We start from the raw sequence: 22,500 nt of genomic DNA, 5'->3' as shown, positions 1-22,500 counted from the left end.
ATTATTGTGGGTGTTCTGATGATCAGCATATATTCTGCATATTCAAGAAGGCAGACACGCTGATTGTGCTCCTTATTTTGCTCAGTTAAAAGACGCAATCCTCTGCGCATAGGTGTAGTCGATCAGCGTTGTGTGTGCTATCAGGTTTGCACGTGTTTTATTACAAAAAAAAACTATCTCTGGCCCTTAAAGCTCTCTCACCTTGAGTTCAGTCGTTTAACTCCAGAGAATGTCAAGGGGTGTCAACGATGCGTCGTGGAAGACGCAGGAGGTTGTAGTGATTTTTTGTATGCAGACGAACGAGGTAGCAGCGTGCAGTAAAAAAATTGATTCTTTTTGATAAATGAACAAAAGCGATAGCAACAAGGAAGTTCTCTGCCTGGACAGACTATGAAGAAAACAAAACAAACTGAAACCCAGCAAAACACTCACGGGAAATGTGGAGCAGACAGCGTCCACAAAGTAGTGCGCATTTGGGCTTAGCATCAAAAGGATCCTCTGTAGTCCAGTGAAACGACAACAACAATATCCCGACAACAAAGGTAGAAAAAGGATCAACTTAAATAGTCTTGATTGTAAGCAAAAAACAGGTCAGGGGAAATGCTCCGGGACAGAAGTGAAGCAGCCACGGGAAAACACCAACAACACCCGGAAGAGCCGACCAAATTAAAGCACAGGACCGGATTTAAAACACTAAACACCGGATAACACTAACAAAACGCAACATAAGAAAAAAAAAAAGATCCTTTTACACGTTCCATACCACATTTTTGAAAGATAAGGCCCATACGAGATAATGTGGGTGTGACAACCAACCTCATTAAGAAATACATCCAACTTACTGTTGCAGAATAATATTTTGTACACGTTGAAATATGTGCTTCATTTTCAGGGATACAACATTTGCAGTACTTCTGAACGCTGCAGGACATCAAGTGTTTGAGCTCCCTCTCAGGACCAGCAAGTACATTTGGAAGAGATTTACATCCACCTCAGCCACACTCACCAGCAGATGTTCAAGGTAAGGAAGCTTCTATAATATGTTTCAGTGAGTGACATTGTGGGATGTTTTATTGTCCTTCCTGTGGTGTGGAGGTGGGCTTCCCCACTGGATAAAGAGCCAAACGCTGTTTATTGTCCTATTAAATCCACATGAGTCTGCCAGCGGACAGCAGACAGACAGCGGTGAACAAACTACTGTTTCGAGAGGGTTAAAGAAGGATATATATTGCATATGTGCGTGTGTTTTATTGGACTTTTCCTGAGGAGGGAAAGTGATTCAGTACCACCTGTTAAATTTTGGTCTCAATTTGGGCTTGGCGATATATCGAATATACTCGATATATCGCGGGTTTGTCTCTGTGCGATGTAGAAAATAACTATATCGTGAGTATTCGAGTATACGTTCTGACGCAGTTGCTTTTAGCTGCGGGCATTACACTACAGGCTTTTCTCACTCTTGTCTCGCCTTCTCACAAAGACGTAAAACAAGCGCACCTTCTTACATACGTCACATACTGTCGCGCGTGCAACATCATACGCCCTCGCCGAGCAGAGAGGTAGCGGCATGGGTAAGGTTAGCTGTGGCAGGTGGTGCAAGCGGAGCGGTGCGAGTGGTAATACGAGAGAGAGAAGGTGCGAATCTGGTAACAAATGGAGGAAGAAGAATTAATTCCCAAGAAAAACAGCAGTGGTTTGGCTTCAAGCGGGAAGATGTTGAACAGACAACCGTAATATGTCAAGTGTGCGGCAAAAGCGTTGCTACAAAAAGTAGCGGCACTACTAATTTGTAGCATCATTTGAAAAGTCACCCGCTAGAGACTGAAGAATGCTTGAAACTCCGCATTTCAACATCTCAGGCCGGTGCCACACCCAACAAAACGCCGAAGCAACCAGCACTGACCCAATTGAGCCTGGCGTCTTCCATTTCCAGATCAACACCGTATGGAAAAAAATAGTAAAAAAACAGACATACACAATTTGATTTCCTATTATGCAGCTAATTTTTCTTTTACAGTTTTTGTGTGACATCATGCACAAAAGTGCACTAATAGCTTGTTTTAAAATGTCTCTGACAATCTTGCACTTTCTGTTTTGAAATGACATGGATGTTTGTGCCACTGCTAATAACTGTTTAATAAATACAGTTTTGGTAAATTGAGTTAGTTGTGATTTCTCTCTCTGCATGAAAGTTTAAAATGAGCATATATTAATGCAGTATGGACAAGAATGTTTTAATGTAGACACATAGAATCATCATACTGGTGTGATTATATGCATTAAGTCATATTTGCCAACCCTCCCGGATTTTCCGGGAGACTCCCGAAATTCAGCGCTTCTCCCGAAAACCTCGCGGGACAAATTTTTATCCCGAAAATCTCCCGAAATTCAGGCGGACCTGAGTGACGTGTCGACAGCCTGTTTTCACGTCCGCTTTCCCACAATATAAACAGTGTGCCTGCCCAATCACGTTATAACTGTAGAATGATCGAGGGCGAGTTCTTGGTTTCTTATGTGGGTTTATTGTTAGGCAGTTTCATTAACGTCCTCTCAGCACACAACAACAGCCGTCACGTTTTCGTCTACCGTAAAGCAGTTTGTCTGCCGTAAACAGCAATGTTGTGACACTCTTAAACAGGACAATACTGCCATCTACTGTACATGCATATGTGACAATAACATCTATGGCTTTTAGAGAGTGCAGTGCACAACTGCGCACACAACAAGGAGACGAAGCAGAATGCATCATCAGAGAGGGTGTTCAGCAGGGTTAGAAAAATAGTGACAGAGAATAGAACAAGGATGGACAATTAGACCCTTAACTCAACAATGAGTAGATGAGTGTTATGTGTGTGCATATGTGTAAATAAATGAACACTGAAATTCAAGTATTTCTCTTATTTATTTCTATATATATATATATATATATATATATATATATATATATATATATATATATATATATATATATATATAAACTAGAATTCACCCTTCTTTAGTGAAAAATAAAATGTTGTTTTTTTTCAAATTCAAGACAAAGTTATATGTTTTTGGTAACACTTTAGTATTGGGAACATATTCTAAGTAACAAAGACTTAATTTAGAGTTTTTTTGGACACTAGGGGAACATATTTTAAGTAACAAAGACTTATTTTAGAGTTATTTGGTTAGGGTTAGGGCCAGGGTTAGAGGGTTAGGGTTATAATAAGGCCATGCCGAATAAGGCATTAATAAGTACTTAATAATGACTAGTTAAGAGCCAATATGTTACTAATTTGCATGTTAATAAGCAACTAATTAAAGGGGAACATTATCACAATTTCAGAAAGGTTAAAACCATTAAAAATCAGTTCCCAGTGGCTTATTTTATTTTTCAAAGTTTTTTTCAAAATTTTACCCATCACGCAATATCCCTAAAAAAAAGCTTCAAAGTGCCTGAATTTAACCATCGTTATATACACCCGTCCATTTTCCAGTGACGTCACACAGTGATGCCAATACAAACAAACATGGCGGATAGAACAGCAAGGTATAGCGACATTAGCTCGGATTCAGACTCGGATTTCAGCGGCTTAAGCGATTCAACAGATTACGCATGTATTGAAACGGATGGTTGTAGTGTGGAGGCAGGTAGCGAAAACGAAATTGAAGAAGAAACTGAAGCTATTGAGCCATATCGGTTTGAACCGTATGCAAGCGAAACCGACGAAAACGACACGACAGCCAGCGACACGGGAGAAAGCGAGGACGAATTCGGCGATCGGCTTCTAACCAACGATTGGTATGTGTTTGATTGGCATTGAAGGAAACTAACAACTATGAACTAGGTTTACAGCATATGAAATACATTTGGCAACAACATGCACTTTGAGAGTGCAGACAGCCCATTTCAGGCGCGCTAAGAACATATATTTTTCCACGATTTCAGCACTCAGGTTAACCATACCTAAATAGACACAAAATACTGTATTACACAAGACTGCCCGAATGTACTCGAATGATTGAAAAAAAAAATGTTTTTAAGCTAAATTATTGGTAAACACAGTTTATGTATAATAATTTACGTAAAACCGCGAGTAATGACTAAAGTTTTCATCAATTAATATATTCTGTAGACATACCCTCATCCGCTCTCTTTTCCTGAAAGCTGATCCGTCCAGTTTTGGAGTTGATGTCAGCATCTGCTTTGAGTGTTGCGGGATATCCACACATTCTTGCCATCTCTGTCGTAGCATAGCTTTCGTCGGTAAAGTGTGCGGAACAAACGACTGACCATTTCGTCGGCTTTCCCCACAGCCTCGTATTTTGAACAAATTTCGTCCAATTTCTTGCCACTTTCGCATCTTTGGGCCACTGGTGCAACTTGAATCCGTCCCTGTTCGTGTTGTTACACCCTCCGACAACACACCGACGAAAGTGAGAAAATGGCGGATTGCTTCCCGATGTGACGTCACGTTGTGACGTCATCGCTCCCGTTTAGAGTTCAGAAATCGGTTAAAAAAATATATGGTCTTTTTTCTGCAACATCAAGGTATATATTGACGCTTACATAGGTCTGGTGATAATGTTTCCCTTTAATGGTGAATATGTTCCCCATACTAAAGTGTTACCATGTTTTTTTTACTGGTGCACAAAATGAACCGTGCATGAACGTCACCTTGTTCAAAGAACAAAACCAACACAGTGCATGAACTCACAACAAATTACACACCTGCAAATCAGTCTGACTTCTGCTGTTGCCATATCCGATAGGGGGAAGTTTTTATTTACACGATGAGTCGGTGTGTTTTGACCTCTGCCGAACCCCTGAGGTAACCTAGGGTTCGATCGAACCCAGGTTAAGAACCACTGATCTGGGGCCAGCAGGTTATAATGGAGCTTCTTCCCCACCACAGGTCAAGTTTAATGGAAAGTTCTCGTGCAAGCTGGTCTAGAACGCCGAGCTTTTCCCAGCAGTAATCAAATCCATTCAATCTAAAAGTGCATTTAGGGTGGACATCTGTAGAGGGAAGACACTTTGGCCTGATAATGCAATGACCAAAGTTGGGGGTAGAGGATGTCATAAGAATGTGAGAGGTGTACAAGTAGCTAATAAAGATGCATATCTTTCACTCTCGCACATGCAAGTTCATTGAGTTGACTCAACCAACATGTTCTTTTTGTTTAATACGCCAGCCCTCGCTGATAATGTCACTCCCCTGCGTTGCCTCCACCTAAACCTCTCACACGGCGGACATCAACAACTTATTGAAACCAGTCTTAGTGGAAACTTTGAGGGGGTCTTTCGAAAAAGATTAGCCAACGTCCACTGAGTACAAGCCTCGAGTATTAAGTTTCAATATTGGCAGACTGAAACGCACACACCAAGTATGCAACATTGGATCTAAAAGGACTGCTGCATCCTTCATAACGTCACTTGAATCTACTCACCAAGAGTTTAAGTGTAAGGGGGATACGAGTTCATTAAATAAGCGATCTGCAAGGATACGAGTTGAAGCTTCTGTTTATTTTTCATTTAGAATTGTAATAACTGTATCAAAACACATCCTTTTCATGAAACTAAAATAATAGACCTGCTCATAAATCAAGTGTGAGGATCAGCAAAGCCTTCCAGCAGTCTTTGAGCTGATATTATTCCATTCACTACACATGGACAGTTAAATGAAGCATGTTTATCCCCTCTTGAATCATCCATCGTCTGACAAGGTACAAGTACACACCACCCACCGTGTGTGGCTTCTGCATGAGCTGTTATATATATATGTGTGTGTTTGTGTGTGTGTGTGTGTGTTTTGTGTGTATCAACCAACTCATATGGAAGTGATTGCTTGATCCATGCCGTCATATTTCTCTTTGGCAGAAGCATTTCAATTCGTCTTGAATTATAGTCTCTGCTCAATGTCAGATAGCAATTAACTTATCATTCACCAAATGTCATGAAGGAAAAAGAAGTATGAGAGCGAAATGAGGTCTTGGGTTGACTCAATACGTGTGTTCGGATTGGTTGACGACTTTTATTCACTTAACGTATTTATGAGATCGCCTTTCAAAAAATACAGACAATATACATATTTTTTAAATACCGTATTTTCCGCACTATAAGGCGCACCGGATTATAAGGCGCACCTTCAATGAATGGCATATTTTAAAACTTTGTTCATATATAAGGCGCACCGCATTATAATGCGCATAGAATAGACGCTACAGTAGAGGCTGGGGTTACGTTATGCATCCATTAGATGGAGCCGCGCTAAAGGGAATGTCAACAAAACAGTCAGATAGGTCAGTCAAACTTTATTAATAGATTACAAACCAGCGTTCTGACAACTCTGTTCACTCCCAAAATGAATAAACAGCTGTTTTATTATTTTCCCCGAGGTAAAGTCAGTGACGTGGTGTTTTGTTTATCTTTTAACAGCAGCAAGGTATAACATGTAGTGCAGGGGTGCTCACACTTTTTCTGCAGGCGAGCTACTTTTCAATTGATCAAGTCGTGGGGATCTACCTCATTCATATATATAATTTATATTTACTTATTTATGAAATATATGTTTTTGTTAACAAGTTAAAGGTGTTTAATGATAATGCAAGCATGTTTAACACATGTAGTTAATATTGTTAAAAAATTAAAGGTGTTTAATGATAACACAAGTATGTTTAATACATATAGTTAATATTGTTAACAAGTTAAAGGTGTTTAAAGATAATGCAAGCATGTTTAACACATAAAATTAATATTGTTAACAAGTTAAAGGTGTTTAATGATAATACAAGCATGTTTAATACATATAGTTAATATTGTTAACAACTTAAATGATAAATGGGTTGTACTTGTATAGCGCTTTTCTACCTTCAAGGTACTCAAAGCGCTTTGACACTACTTCCACATTTACCCATTCACACACACATTCACACACTGATGGAGGGAGCTGCCATGCAAGGCGCTAACCAACACCCATCAGAAGCAAGGGTGAAGTGTCTTGCTCAGGACACAACGGACATGACGAGGTTGGTACTAGGTGGGGATTGAACCAGGGACCCTCGGGTTGCGCACGGCCACTCTCCCACTGCGCCATGCCGTGTTTAAAGGTGTTTAAAGATAATACAAGCATGTTTAACACATATAGTTAATATTGTTAACAAGTTAAAGGTGTTTAAAGATAATACAAGCATGTTTAACACATATAGTTAATATTGTTAACAAGTTAAAGGTGTTTAAAGATAATACAAGCATGTTTAACACATATAGTTAATATTGTTAACAAGTTAAAGGTGTTTAAAGATAATACAAGCATGTTTAACACATATAGTTAATATTGTTAATAAGTTAAAGGTGTTTAAAGATAATACAAGCATGTTTAACACATATAGATTCCTTTCTTTCATGAAGACAAGAATATATGTTGGTGTATTACCTAATTCTGATGACTTGCATTGATTGGAATCAGACAGTGGTGCTGATAACGTCCGCATTTTCGAATGGAGGAGAAAAAAAGTCCTCCTTTCTGTCCAATACCACATGAAAGTGGTTGGTTTTTGGCATCTTATTTGTCCAGCTTCCGCACTCCTTTGTATACACTTTACAAGAAATACATTGTCGGCAAACTCCGTAGCTTGCTAGCTTGTGCACGCCAGCTTTCTGATACTCTTATTTTGTTTGCGCAACTGTGCAACTGTGCAGTCGGTCTTTGGAGTTTTGACGACAGGTACGGCGCCAGACTCTGTTGAAATAAAGTGTTTCTCGCCTTCCAGTCGGTAATTTTAATGAGCTGGCAGCAGCCGGCGTCATCTCAGAATACCCTCGGGTGCCGTGAATGTCAATCAAGTGACGAAAGTGACATCATAGTGAAGATTTATGATCGCTCATTTTTAGGACTATTTTTTTAATGCCTGGCTGGTGATCGACTGACACACCCTCCGAGATCGACCGGTTGCTCGCGATTGACGTAATGAGCACCCCTGATGTAGTGCAACATTTATATCACATAGTGGAGGGGAACTTTTCCCTGATTCAATAAACGCGTAAAAAAACAGTGATTCTGTTACGGTAAATCAAACGTTAGTGCAATCACAATATAGTAACACTCGAAATAGTGCAGAGCAATAACAATATCAATAACTCAACGTTGCTCAAACGTTAATGTCACACAACACAACACACAAAATAAACATGTAAAGCTCACTTTATGAGGTTATTCCTCATCCACGAATCCCTTGAATTCTTCTTCTTCAGTGTCCGAATTAAACAGTTGGGCGAAGTCTCGTCGAAGTCGTCATTAATGGAGTCAGTGTCGCTGCTGCTCTATTCCCGTGTTCTACTGCGTGACTGATCGTCTTAAGTTTAAACTCTGCATCGTAAGCGTGTCTCTTAATAAGAGCCATTTTGGGGTCTTTACATAAACAAACAAATGGAAATGAAACGGCACGCCTCGCGCGGCCATATATCCCAGCATGCACCGCGCGCTTCTTCTTCTTCTTCTACGGGAGCGGCTGCTTGCCGTAGAAGAAGTGAGTCGGGGGAAAATGAAGTCGGCGGCTGCTAACCGTAGTTGCGATTGATTGATTGATTGAAACTTTTACCTGTTGGAGGCTCAATATTGGTCCATATATAAGGCGCACCGGATTATAAGGCGCATTGTCAGCTTTTGACAAAATTGGAGATTTTTAGGTGCGCCTTATAGTGTGGAAAATACGGACTGTATATACATATATAAAAAAAACCTCTTTGGAAACTTCTTTGTGGTCTACATAACATGTAATGGTGGTTCTTTGGTCAAAATGTTGGAATAGACTAGTGTTGCCCAAATACCAATATTTTGGTACCAGTACCAAAATTATTTCGATACTCTTCGGAACTTTTCGATACTTTTCTAAATAGAGGACAACAAAAAATGGCATTATTGTCTTTATTTTAACAAAAAGTATGTTTCTTATTGCAATGTTGTCCTTAAATAAAATAGTGAACATACTAGACAACTTGTCTTTTATTAGTAAGTAAGCAAACAAATACTCCTAATTTAGCTGCTGACATATGCAGTAACATATTGTATCATTTTCCATTCTACTATTTTGTCAAAATTATTAAGGACGAGTGGTAGAAAATGAATTATTAATCTACTTGTTCATTTACTGTTAATATCTTCTTACTTTCTCTTTTAACATGTTCTATCTACACTTCTGTTAAAATGTAATAGTCACTTACTCTTCTGTTGTTTGGATGTTTTACATTAGTTTTGGATGATACCACAAATTTGGGTATCAATCCGATACCAAGTCGTTACAGGATCATACATTGGTCATATTCAAAGTCCTCCTGTGCCCAGGGACATATTTCCTGAGTTTATAAACTTAATATACATTCAAAAACAACAGATGTTGTGATGCCAAAGAATATCGAGGTAATCATAGTAGTATTGACTAGATACGTGCCTGTACTTGATATCATTACAGTGGATGTTAGGTGTAGATCCACCAATGGGGTTTGTTTACATTTTGACGCCGGTGAGCTACGGTGTGTAGTGAAGCATGTTTAGCTATTCCTCGTCCTGCAGGGATGATACTTGTAAGAAACGTACTTTATTGGTCGCCATGGAGACCAGGATTAGTGATTTAGAAGTAACTAAAACACTGCCGACTGTGGCTGGGCTTTCGCCGCTAGCTATGTCTTAAAGCACATCTTCCTGAGGGCCTTCCAGTGTTATAACTTCACCTTTATCGTTAGTTTTTAAGCCAAAATGCGTCTGTTCTCCCTTTTCTGTCTACACACTGTGTCTGCTTGTAAGTACTCTGTGATTGTGCGCTGCCGAACATGCTCGTCTGCTCGTAAACCAGCAATGACACGACGTGACGACAACGGGGGTGCGGAGGGGTTTCAGAGGCGGTATCGTACCGAATATGATTCATTAGTATCGCGGTACTATACTAATACCGGTATACCGTACAACGCTAGCATAGACAGTGTCTGTTTTCAAGCTGGTTTCTCACCATCTATTCAGGATGCGCTGTTCTGTGGGCTTAGAGTGCCTCCACTTCAACAGTCTTCTCCCAGTTTTTAGCGCTTTCATATGGCCTCTACTGGCAGATATAAGTTAGAACAATACGCTACTTTGTATTAGAAATGGTAACAGCGGAGGATTCATGTGCATGTACGAGCCAGTCTGCCCCACAACAAGACGATAGCGGAAAAACAAAGCGCTTATTGACAGCAGAGACTAAAAAGGCGGACTCGCACAAAGTTATTTGGGTTAATCTCTTCCATATATGGAGATACTCTATCTTCTGACGTCACACTTGGGGAAAACTCCAAGCGGCTCGTTTGGAGGAAGAATGATGAAGGCAAGATTTATTTTTATAAATCTCAAATAATTAACCTTTTCGGGACTTATGCAAATAAACATAAACGGGTACCAATAGGCAGGAAAAGTTGTTTTTGCATAATAGGGCAACTTTTAGGGGGCTGATTATTACAAATGTGTTTTGGTGTCTTTTCTAATGACATTCGTTTTTTCATATAGAAGATTTATTATTAACATATATATTTTAATAATCTTTTTGCAATATGCATTTTTCTGCACGCTTACAGTTAATGCCAGCGTCTTCCATGAGCACATCTTCAACGCGCTAAGAACGTGTGTTCTATTGTAGATTTCAGATAAAACTGGACAATCATGCATTACATACTATACATTATCTTTTGCACTATATTAATTTATATTATTATGTGTTGTCAATTTTCTACTTTTTTTATGTCATTGCCTGAAATAAATAAATGAAAAAAAAAAAAAAAGATGCACTGCAAGACTGCATCTAAAGTGCCCATAAAATGTGGTACATTCTGTTGCATTTTTCAAAACATAGGCAAATGCCACAAGTGATAACATGAATGTGCATTAAAGTAGCATATTTTTAGGACTGTAAGGCGCACTTAAAATCCTTTCATTTTCTCAAAAATCGACAGTGCGCCTTATAACCCGGTGCGCCTCATGTACGGAATAATTCTGGTTGTGCTTACTGACCTCGAAGCTATTTTTTTTTTTTGGTACATGGTGTAATGATACGTGTGACCAGTAGATGGCAGTCACACATAAGCGTAGAAAAGCTGTCATTCTGTGTGATCATAGCCAATTTTGAGGATTGATTGAAACTTTTATTTATTTTTTCACTAGTAGTAATAGTGTGGCTATGTATGTGTGTAGTGTGCATATGTATGTATATATTTATAATTTATGTATATACAAGTTCATTAAGTTTGTACATAGAGTGAACGGGTAGTTCTAGCTCAGTGTAATTTATGATTTAAAGAAAAGGTGTGGGATTAAATAAGTGTAAACGTCTTCTCACTCCTTTTCAAATATGTAAAAAAAAATAAAAAAAATAAATACATTTAAAAAAAAAAAGTCCAATGCTCATTTGTTTTAGTTTTTTATTCTCTATTGTTTTCATTTTGTTATAATGGCTTTTAAGGCTATAGCATTGTATTGGATCAGGCTTGATCTTGTTTTTTTTTGCATATTTGAAATAAAAACATATCAATCAATCAATCAATTTATTAGTAGATTGCACAGAACAGTACATATTCCGTACAATTGACCACTAAATGGTAACACCCGAATACGATTAAAAACGTTTTAAAGTCGGGGTCCACGTTAATCAATTCATGGTGAATCATGTTAATTTTGGATACGCTACCATACAAGTGAATGAAGTGCATACTTAGTCAACGGCCGTACATGTCACACTTAGAGTGGCCGTATAAACAAGGCCAACACAGTCATAAACCTGTGCCATATAGTGAAACCACACTAAACAACAAAGACAAACACATTTTGGGAGAATATTTGCACCGCAACACAACATAAACACAACAGAACAAATTCCCATAATTCCCTACAGCACCAACTCTTCCGGGACGCTACAATATTGTATTCTGGGATAGAGTGGGAATGAAACCGACTGCACTGAACGATCAAATATCCTCCACTAACGGGTCTACTGGGGCGTTGGTGAGGTCCTTGAAAGTATTTATCGTCTCGGTCAAATTAATCCCCGTAGACTACCGTGATTAGCCGATTGTTTTATTTCAATCTTCGACGCCATGTTAGTATTTGTACAGCGGGATTCAAGTAGTACACCACGTGGTACAGTACGTACACTGAAAGTGAACTTTATCCTTTTGGAGTTGTCAGCATGTTTGCGTGCGTGAGCAAGTGGAGTGAGGTAGGTGTGAAAACATGGGGGCCAAGTTTATCTAGAGTACTTAACACTCCCAGAGGCTATTTGCACTGTCTCGACCAATTCTTTCATTTTCATCACAGCATTGTTTTCATAATGCAAATGAGTAAAACAAGTGGGATTGATTGGATTAACTGATTAACTTTGAGCCAGAGGCGAGGAACACCCTGATCACGTCACCACAGCTCGCCAGTCCATCACAGGACAGACAAACATTCACACTCACATTCACACACTTGCGGACAGTTTACATGCATGTTTTTGGACTGTGAGAAAAAGCCGTGGTACCTGGAGTGACATACAAACTCCACTAAAGAGAGAAATCAGAGCAAGTATTCAAACCCACAACCTCCTGGCTCCGAGGCGGGCGTGCTGATTACATTTTCACAGTGATACCGAGAGCCGGCCTATCACATAAACACTATGGGCCTGATTTACTAAAAGGTTTGCGTGTACTAATATGCGTGCAAACCTCATAGCACACGCAAAGCTGATCTACTAAGACGTGTGCAAAGTGGATTGCGTCTGTTAAGTGAGCAGAATAAGGCGTGCAATCCATTTTGCATTTCTGTCATTGATACGCAGAATATATGCTGATTAGCAAAACGGCCACAATACTGAGAGGAGAAAATGAAAATATATAATATGTGATTTATTAACACTCATCACCGCAATATTTAGCGTTTTTTTTTTTAGCACATCTGAAAAGTATGTGCAAACTTACAGTTATACAAGTCTGCAAGATCGGTGCTCAGAAAGACAATATACAGACAATCCTTTGTCAACATATTTGAACTGTCAGAAATTAAAAAAAAAATATTAGACCTATCGTCTATTCAGCAATATCCTTTTATAATTGTATAGATGCATGCTGGGTGACTTAGGGGTCTGATGAAAAACAAATGTGTTCTGGTGTCCTTTAGGTTTTTTTTAATGGTGTTTATTTTTTTCCCAATTGAATATAAATGATCAACCTTTATCAGGAATTCATCTAGTGCAGTGGTCCCCAAACTACGGCCCGCGGCCGGGCTCGGCCTGCCGGCGTCCAAAATCTGGCCCGCTGGAAGTCCCAAGTTAAAGAGAAAAAGAAAAAAGAAAAAGTAATAAATAAATAAATAAATTAAAAAAATATATATATTCTTTATTTATTTATTTATTTATTTATTTATTTATTTTTGGACGCTGGCAGGCTGGGGCCGGCCTGCCAGCGTCCAAAATCTTTTTTCCTTTTTTTTTTTTTTGAATAATAAAATTAAATAAATAAATAAATAAAGAATATGTAGATATATATATTTTATTTTTTTTAATTTTTTTTAATCTGTCCTTTTTAATCCATTTTCTACCGCTTGTTACTCTCGGTGTCTCCAAGCCGCTCAGGCAAATTATGTTGTCTAAAAATGCATTTTCCCATCAATCGGAATATATATATATATATATATATATATATATATATATATATATACACATACATACAGCTCGGCCCCCGGTTAAATTTTTTTAACCGAATGCGGCCCCCGAATCAAAAAGTTTGGGGACCCTTGATCTCGTGGTACGCTAAAGAAACCCCTTTTTATTTTTTAAGAATTACTTTACACTATCGACGTTACTCGAGTCGTACAGGTTTATCAGCCTTCAAGGGAAGTCGTCACAATCAGGCCGCAGTCGACGCCAAAATAAACAAATAAGACACAAACTCAAAACGGTCTTACTCTGTCATTTCTATCACTAAACACGGGTGGTACCAACATGTTCTACATATTCTCCGTTTACATCTGTTCTTTGCCAGCCTCCTAGCCAATTAACACGCATCATCATCACATGTAAACAAAGACGATCATTGGCAGAGAAAGCTGCACATGGAAATGATGCCTTCAAGGTCATAGGAAACCACAAAAGCTGTTAAACATATGATGGACTATATGTGGGACATAGCATAACATAGGAGCCAGTCTGTTACAATATAAATACAGTAAAATTTAAAAAGGTGTTTTATTTTCCTATATTCAAACATTGTGTTACTGTTCAAACTGTGTGTAATATATATATATATATATATATATATATATATATATTAAACATACTAGTTTAATAAAACCTCTGCCTTGTGTTTAATTAATACTTTGGACTACTATGCTACTGTGTTTTAATATTGGTCATTATGGTGGTACTTTTTATCAGGTGGTACTTGGTGAAAAAAGTTTGGGAACCACTGTCCTTTATGATAAAAACTTCTTGAAGTATGTATTTTTTGCGTCTTGAGCACAGTCAATGCATCCTCTCTCCCAAGAGCGCACCTACAGTGCTGAAAAAATGGAGAAAAAAAGTGGGTTTTGTCGTAGAAACACTTTGTACTGTGTCTAAAATGTCCATTAAAAAGTGGTAGACGTCTCCTGCATGTTTGAAAACATAACAAAACGCCGCATGAATGTGCAGTAAATGAGTGTCTCCATGGTGACGCACCGTATAGTACATGCAAAATACTCATTTAAATAAGGCGGTCTGCAGCACTTTTAAATTGTACAAGCAAACTTAGTAGATCACACGCAACACACCCACTAATAGTACACGCTATTTTATAGATTGCACTCGCTGTTTAGCGCGTGGTATTTGGATGTTAGTAAATCAGGCCATGGGGGGGGGGGCCACATGATAATGGTATAGGCCGGGGATCAGCAACCCGCAGCTCTTTTGTGCCGCCTTAGTGGCTCCCTGGAGTATTCTTAAAAAAGGAGGGAAAAAACATTTTTTGTTTTAATGTTTTTTGTTTGAGGACAAACATGACACAAACCTTCCCAATTGTTAGAAAGCCCACTGTTTAATATGTTTGTGTGTATGCTTCACTGATGAGAGTATTTGGCGAACATTGTTTTGTCCTACTAATTTCGGCGGTTCTTGAACCCACCACAGTGTGGACTGTGACGGAACAGTTTGTTTACATGTAAAATCTTCCACTCCTTCTTTGTCTCATTTTGTCCACCAAAAGTTTTATACTGTGCGTGAATGCACAATGGTGCGCTTTGTTGACGCTATTGACTTGTTGGAGTGCTAATCAGTATCAACCAGTAATTTCCAGGAGTGATCTCACCTGAGTAGCCTCTGATTTACTAATAGTTTCTAATGTTGTAAAAATGTGTAGAATAAATATTACATTTCAACATTTCTGTCAACGAAGATTTGCTTCAGCCTGAGACACATAGGTCATTTTGATAGTAGGCTATTATAGCTAATATAGACACTTACATCATGTGTTGCCTTCAAAACAGCTTTTCATTTTTTGCAGCTCCAGACAGATTAGTTTTTTGTATTTTTGGTCCGATATGGCTCTTTCAACGTTTTGGGTTGCCAACCCCTGCTTTAGGCTTTGTAAAGATGTGTTTTCTTTGATTTAAACAAGTCAGTTATGAAATAGGATGTCAGAAAAATTGCGGTCAAAGTTCAACGTTTGAATCAAATGTGTAACATTGCAAAAATGCAATATGGTTCATTCCTTTTGGTAGCAACAAACCAAGCATGGAACACTTACCTCGTCACTCAACACCAACATCACAATGTCTTCAAAGCTCACATTCATGCATTCTCACACAGCGCCAATATTTAGGAACCAGGATGAGGCGATAGAAGAAAAATGAAAATATGATAAATATGCATTTACGGTAATTGCAATTACCGTATTTTTCGGACTATAAGTCGCAGTTTTTTTTCATAGTTTGGCCGGGCTCCAGTGCGACTTATATGTTTTTTTCCTTCTTTATTATGCATTTTCGGCAGGTGCGACTTATACTCCGGTGCGACTTATACTCCGAAAAATACGGTAATGGTGGTGCATTCAAGAAACCTTGATGAAAGTTGGAAACAGAGGCATCAGTAGTTTTTAAAGACAGGGGAGGCTTAACCCCCCAGTAGTAATAATAATAATCATACTAACCATAATAATGACGTATCATTATAATTTTGGTTATCAACAAATGTTAGTGCTTATAACATCAATATCACAAATAGTTGGTTAATATATTCAAGTCATTCGGTATTGTTGGCGCTTTTTGAATGGTTGTTTACCGAATTTTATAGGCGGAAAAGTGGAGCTTCCCATTGACTTTTGCTAACGTTTATTTCATATTTAGAATGCATTAAAAAAAAATCCATCCGTCATGTCTTTCATAATAATTGTAAACGATTAGAAAAAAGGGCAGTTCCCCTTTAAGGGCCCTTAAGTATAATCCAGCTACCAGTTTTACATATTTTTTTAAAAACAAAACAAATTTAACTAAATAATTTGTTTTTAGTGGATGTAAACATATTTAGTGTGTGTGAGGGGCCGATTAGGTATAGGGTGGGAACCCTTCAGGAATCTAATAATAAAAATAATAATATATAAGTAATATTAAAGACTAAAAGTGGGGGAACAAAATAATCGTGTTCAGGGCCAAACAAAGCCTGGTGATATCCACACATTGGTCTCATTTGATGCTTTTCTAAAGTCCATGCTTGACTTAACTGAGGATTTGTGTTGCAAAGCGCCTGAGGGGGCGTTTCAAGCATGACGTGGACCATTATTTTAAAGCCATTTTGACCTTTTCCCACATTGGAAGAACTACTAAATGTCCTTTTTTTGTCTTCTTTTTAAAATCCTCAAACATCCAGGATTACACTGCCCTTTTTCTATTGATTTATTTTATTGTTTATCATTTTTGTATGTATTTATTTCAGACACAACAAACCAAAAATACTCCGGTCCCCAAAATACTATATATAGTATTTTGGGGTCGTGGTCAAAAGTTTACATACACTTGTAAAGAACATAATGTCATGGCTGTCTTGAGTTTCCAATAATTTCTACAACTCTTATTTTTTTGTGATAGAGTGATTGGAGCACATACTTCTTGGTCACAAAAAACATTCATGAAGTTTGCTTCTTTTATGAATTTATTATGGGTCTACTGAACATGTGAGCAAATCTGCTGAGTCAAAAGTATACATACAGCAATGTTAATATTTACTTACATGTCCCTTGGCAAGTTTCACTGCAATAAGGAACTTTTGGTAGCCATCCACAAGCTTCTGGTTGAATTTTTGACCAATCCTCTTGTCAAAATTGATGCAGTTCAGCTAAATGTGTTGGTTTTCTGACATGGACTTGTTTCTTCAGCATTGTCCACACGTTTAAGTCAGGACTTCTAAAACCTTAATTCTAGCCTAATTTAGCCATTCCTTTACCACTTTTGACGTGTGTTTGGGGTCATTGTCCTGTTGGAACACCCAACTGCGCCCAAGACCCAACCTCCGGACTGATGATTTTAGCTTGTCCTGAAGAATTTGGAGGTAATCCTTCTTTTTCATTGTCCCATTTAAAGCACAAGTTCAATTGGCAGCAAAACAGGCCCAAAGCATAATACTACCACCACCATGCTTGACGGTAGGAATGGTGTTCCTGGGATTAAAGGCCTCACCTTTTCTCCTCCAAACATATTACTGGGTATTGTGGCCAAACAGCTCAATTTTTGTTTCATCTGACATCACATGGACAGAGATAAGACCTTCTGGAGGAAAGTTCTGTGGTCGGATGAAACAAAAATGTAGCGGTTTGGCCACAATAGTAGTAATTATGTAGTAATAAAAACATATGGTGTGTCCGAAAAGGAGCAGGAAGAAGCAAACGTATTATGTACCCTCCCAAATCTGAAGCTTGATCAACAATACAATATATAATCACCTGATATATATCAATATTTAGTATATTATTTCAAGATACATATCATATATATAATTACAGTATATCCACATATACCCAGAATAATAACCCTACTCATCATTTCATCTAATATAGTCTGTATGTATACATTACACCTTTAAGCTCTGTTTTGTTCCCTCCTCTTTGTATAAATATTTTAATATGTATTTTTAAAGTGAATGATGTTATTGCTTTGTTTGATTTCTTCATCCAAGTGATTCCACTGAGTCACCCTGCAAACCGATATGCACATACTTTTAATAATTGTGTTACCACAAGCTGCTTTAGATTTAGTTCACCTCTCAAATAAAATGTTCCATCTCTTTCTCCGATTATTTGTGGATATGTCATGGTTGGAGATTATTTCGAGCTTTGAAGGTTGCTTGTGCAGTTTTAAATTTCACCAGATGTAATTATTTGTAATTTTACAGTGTGTGTTACCAATATGCAACGTTGCGTATTATTCTCGGTGCTCTATTTTGCACGGTGCTCTTGCCAGTATTACCCTGACTTCTAGAAAACAAGCCCTGCATTACTTTGATATTTTCTGGTGTTTGTTTCATTTCGCCTTCCTGCACGCTGTGACTTTTTAGTACCGTATTTTCCGGACTACAAGGCGCACTTAAAATCTTTTTTTTTCCTCAAAACTCGACAGTGCGCCTTATAACCCGGTGCGCCTAATGTACGGAAAAAGTTTGGTTGAGCTTACCGACCTTGAAGCTATTTTATTTGGGGCGGTACAGCTCGGTTGGTAGAGTGGCCGTGCCATCAACCTGAGGCTTGCAGGTTCGATCCTCGCTTGCGCCATCCTAGTCACTGTCGTTGTGTCCTTGGGCAAGACACTTTACCCACCTGCTCCCAGTGTCACCCACACTGGTTTAAATGTAACTTAGATATTGGGTTTTCACTATGTTAAGCGCTTTGAGTCACTAGAGAAAAGCGCTATATAAATATAATTCACTTCACTTCACTTGGTATATGGTGTAATGATATGTGTGACCAGTAGATGGCAGTCAAACATAAGAGATACGTGTAGGCTGCACTATGATGGCAATATGTCTCAAGTAAACACCAACATTTTAAATGTTCCATTGAGAATATAGAACATTACACACGGCGTTCAAAAATCTATCAAAATGTTTTAGTACAACTTTGGTAAGTTATGAAGCCACACCGCTTGAAGGATTGTCTGCGCATTAAACATATGAGTATTATTATGGTGTGTGTATAAGGTAAGACATATTATCTGGCGTTTAGTTTCACAATATTATGCAAAAGCAACTTTTCTTACCTTCTGGTATCTGCTGATCTGTATTTGGGATCGGTATAAATCCTGAAAAATTGCGCGCATCTGCCTAGTGCAGGGGTCGGCAACCTTTACCAGTCAAAGAGCCATTTTGACCAGTTTCACAAATGATAGAAAACAATGGGAGCCGCAAAATTTTTTTGAAATTTTAAATGAAATAACACTGCATACAAAGTTTTTTTTTTTTGCTTTGTGCTATGTATAACCAGGGGTCTCAGACACGCTGCCCGCACCTCTTATGTGTAATTTGGAAGCTGGTGCGGCACGCGGGTTTTAATTGAATGGCGCTTGTCAGCGTCATGCGTGCCGTGATGGCACAGCATATAGCACCCTCTACAGTCAGCGTGCCTGATCAGCCACACGTTGTATGGGGCTCCCGCTTTACTCACATAAGTGATAGCAAGGCATACTTGGTCAACAACCACACAGCTCACACTGACGGTGGCGGTATAAAAAAAAAAAAACTTTAACACTCTTACTAATAATGCGCCACACTGGGAACCCACACCAAACAAGAATGACAAACACATTTCGGGAGAACATCTGCACCGTAACACAACATAAACACAACAGGACAAATACCCAGAATCCCATGCAGCCCTAACTCTTCCGGGATACATTATACACCCCCCCGCTACCAAACCCCGCCCACCTCAACCGACGCACAGAGAGGGGGTGGGGGGTTGATGTGTGAGGGAGCAGGGTTGGGGTGGGGGTGGGGTTTGGTGGTAGCAGGGGTGTATAATGTAGCCCGGAAGAGTTAGGGCTGCATGGGATTCTGGGTGTTTGTTCTGTTGTGTTTATGTTGTGTTAAGGTGCAGATGTTCTCCCGAAATGTGTTTGTCATTCTTGTTTGGTTTTGGTTCAAAGTGTGGCGCATTATTAGTAAGAGTGTTAAAGTTGTTTTATATGGTCACCGTCATATATTGTGTGGCTGTTGAACAAGTATGCCTTGCTGTCACGTACATGTGCAAGCAAAAGATGTATATTGTATAACAAGTGTTGGGCTGGCACTCTGTTAATACAGATTGTAGAGGGCGCCAAATGTTGTACCATCATGGCACGCCCTTATTATAGCCGTAAGGGTGAAAATCGGTGAATATTAATCCCGGGAGTTTTCTGCGAGAGGCACTGAAATCCGGAAGTCTCACGGGAAAATTGGGTGGTTCAGCAAGTAAGCTGCTGAGCCGCATCAGACTGATCAAAGAGCCGCATGCGGCTCCGGAGCCGCGGGTTGCCGACCCCTGGCCTAGTGGATAAGCTTCTTCTTTTTCTCTATCTTCTTATGTGACATTCATCCTCTGCTGTTGCCATTTCTAATATAAAGTAGTGTAAAGTTCTTACTTATATCTGTCAGTAAACTCGCCATGAAAGCGCTAAAACATACCGGTGTAGTGAGTTTACATTAATCACCCAAAGATCTTTAGTTATTAGAGTTCCGGTCGGACGTTTTTTTACACGACACATTTACGGCCTTGTTGTTGTTGTTTCCGGATGAGGAGATGCTGCTCCGTTATTGATTGAAGTAAAGTCTGAATGTCATTAAAACAGTTAGCTCCATCTTTTGACACTTCTTCCGCTCCTGTCCTTGCACGCTACACCGCTACAACAAAGATGACGGGCAGAAGACGCTGCCGAAGGTGAGCCACGTAAATAAGACCGCCCACAAAACGGCGCATCCGAAAGCGACTATCAGAAAGCGACTTGAAGATGATCTGTAAAACATCATCTATGCAATATTTTGACCAAAGAACCACCATTACATGCTATTTAAACCACAAGGAAGTGTTTTAAATTTAGAAAAAAATAATAATATGACCCCTTTAATGTGCCCTATTATCCGGTGCACCTTTATATATGAAAAAAGATCAAAAATAGACCATTCGTCAGCGGTGCGCCCTATGGTCCGGAGTACGGTAAGTGTAACTGAAAATTTCATACTTTTTTCACATTTAGGGGAAGAATGTTTGCAAGGTAACAGCTCAGCACTGAGTGACTGAGTACAGGCATGAATTCAGAAAAAATAATAAAAATTTTTTTTTTTTTGTAAATGATGGCATGAAATAACAAACATACATAATCGCTTCGCTGGCATTCATTTGCATATTTGAGTGAGTCCATCACCTGATCTTGACACGCTATCATTAGGCAGAATGACATGTCAGCAGTCACCTCATCAGTAAACAGCAGTATGAGCAGCAATACATGTCCATGCCTCCAACATGTCTGACTCATGATGGCGTATGCTTTGGATCATCAGCTTTCCCTCTCCATCCATCACCTTGCTTGCTTTTGTCCGAACAAAATACAAAACCCAAAACCAGTGAAGTGGGCAAGTTGTGTAAATCGTAAATAAAAACAGAATACAATTGCAAATCCTTTTCAACTTATATTCAATTGAATAGACTGCAAAGACTAGATACTTAATGTAACTTTTTTTTTTTGCAAATAATCATTAACTTAGAATTTAATGGCAGCAACACATTGCAAAAGAGTTGGCACGGGGGCATTTTTACCACTGTGTTACATGGCCTTTCCTTTTAACAACACTCAGTAAACGTTTGGGAACTGAGGAGACTAATTTTTGAAGCTTTTCAGGTGGAATTATTCCCCATTCTTGCTTTATGTACAGCTTAAGTTGTTCAACAGTCCAAGGTCTCCGTTGTGGTATTTTAGGCTTCATAATGCATCACAAATTTTCAATGGGAGACAGGTCTGGACTACAGGCAGGCCAGTCTAGTACCCGCACTCTTTTACTATGAAGCCACGCTGTTGTAACACGTGGCTTGGCATTGTCTTGCTGAAATAAGCAGGGGCGTCCATGATAACGTTGCTTGGATGGCAACATATGTTGCTCCAAAACCTGTATGTACCTTTCAGCCTTAATGGCGCCTTCACAGATGTGTAAGTCACCCATGCCTTGGGCACTAATACACCCCCAAACCATCACAGATGCTGGCTTTTGAACTTTGCGCCTATAACAATCCGGATGGTTCTACACGACGTCCAGTTTCCAAAAACAATTTGAAATGTGGACTTGTCAGACAACAGAACACTTTTACACTTTGCATCAGTCCATCTTAGTTGAGCTCAGGCCCAGCGAAGCCGGCAGCGTTTCTGGGTGTTGTTGATAAAAGGCTTTGGCTTTGCATAGTAGAGTTTTAACTTGCACTTACAGATGTAGCGACCAACTGTAGTTACTGACAGTGGGTTTCTGAAGTGTTCCTGAGCCCAT

The 22,500-nt window shown here is 39.0% G+C and overlaps 1 protein-coding gene across 3 annotated transcripts in view; it reads left to right on the top strand.

Annotated features, from left to right (window-relative positions):
* The window catches only part of LOC133624360 (uncharacterized), an 83,514-nt gene that overhangs the window by 4,711 nt on the left and 56,303 nt on the right, over positions 1-22,500 (top strand). For all 3 annotated transcript variants that reach the window (XR_009817995.2, XR_009817994.2, XR_009817993.2), the window contains exon 2: positions 893-1,021. The gene's annotated coding sequence lies outside the window, so the exon portion shown is untranslated. The remainder of the gene's footprint in view (positions 1-892; positions 1,022-22,500) is intronic.

This window comes from Nerophis lumbriciformis, linkage group LG27 (assembly GCF_033978685.3).
Source record: "Nerophis lumbriciformis linkage group LG27, RoL_Nlum_v2.1, whole genome shotgun sequence".
NCBI lineage: Eukaryota > Metazoa > Chordata > Actinopteri > Syngnathiformes > Syngnathidae > Nerophis > Nerophis lumbriciformis.
This window is presented reverse-complemented; position numbering and strand designations above follow the sequence as displayed.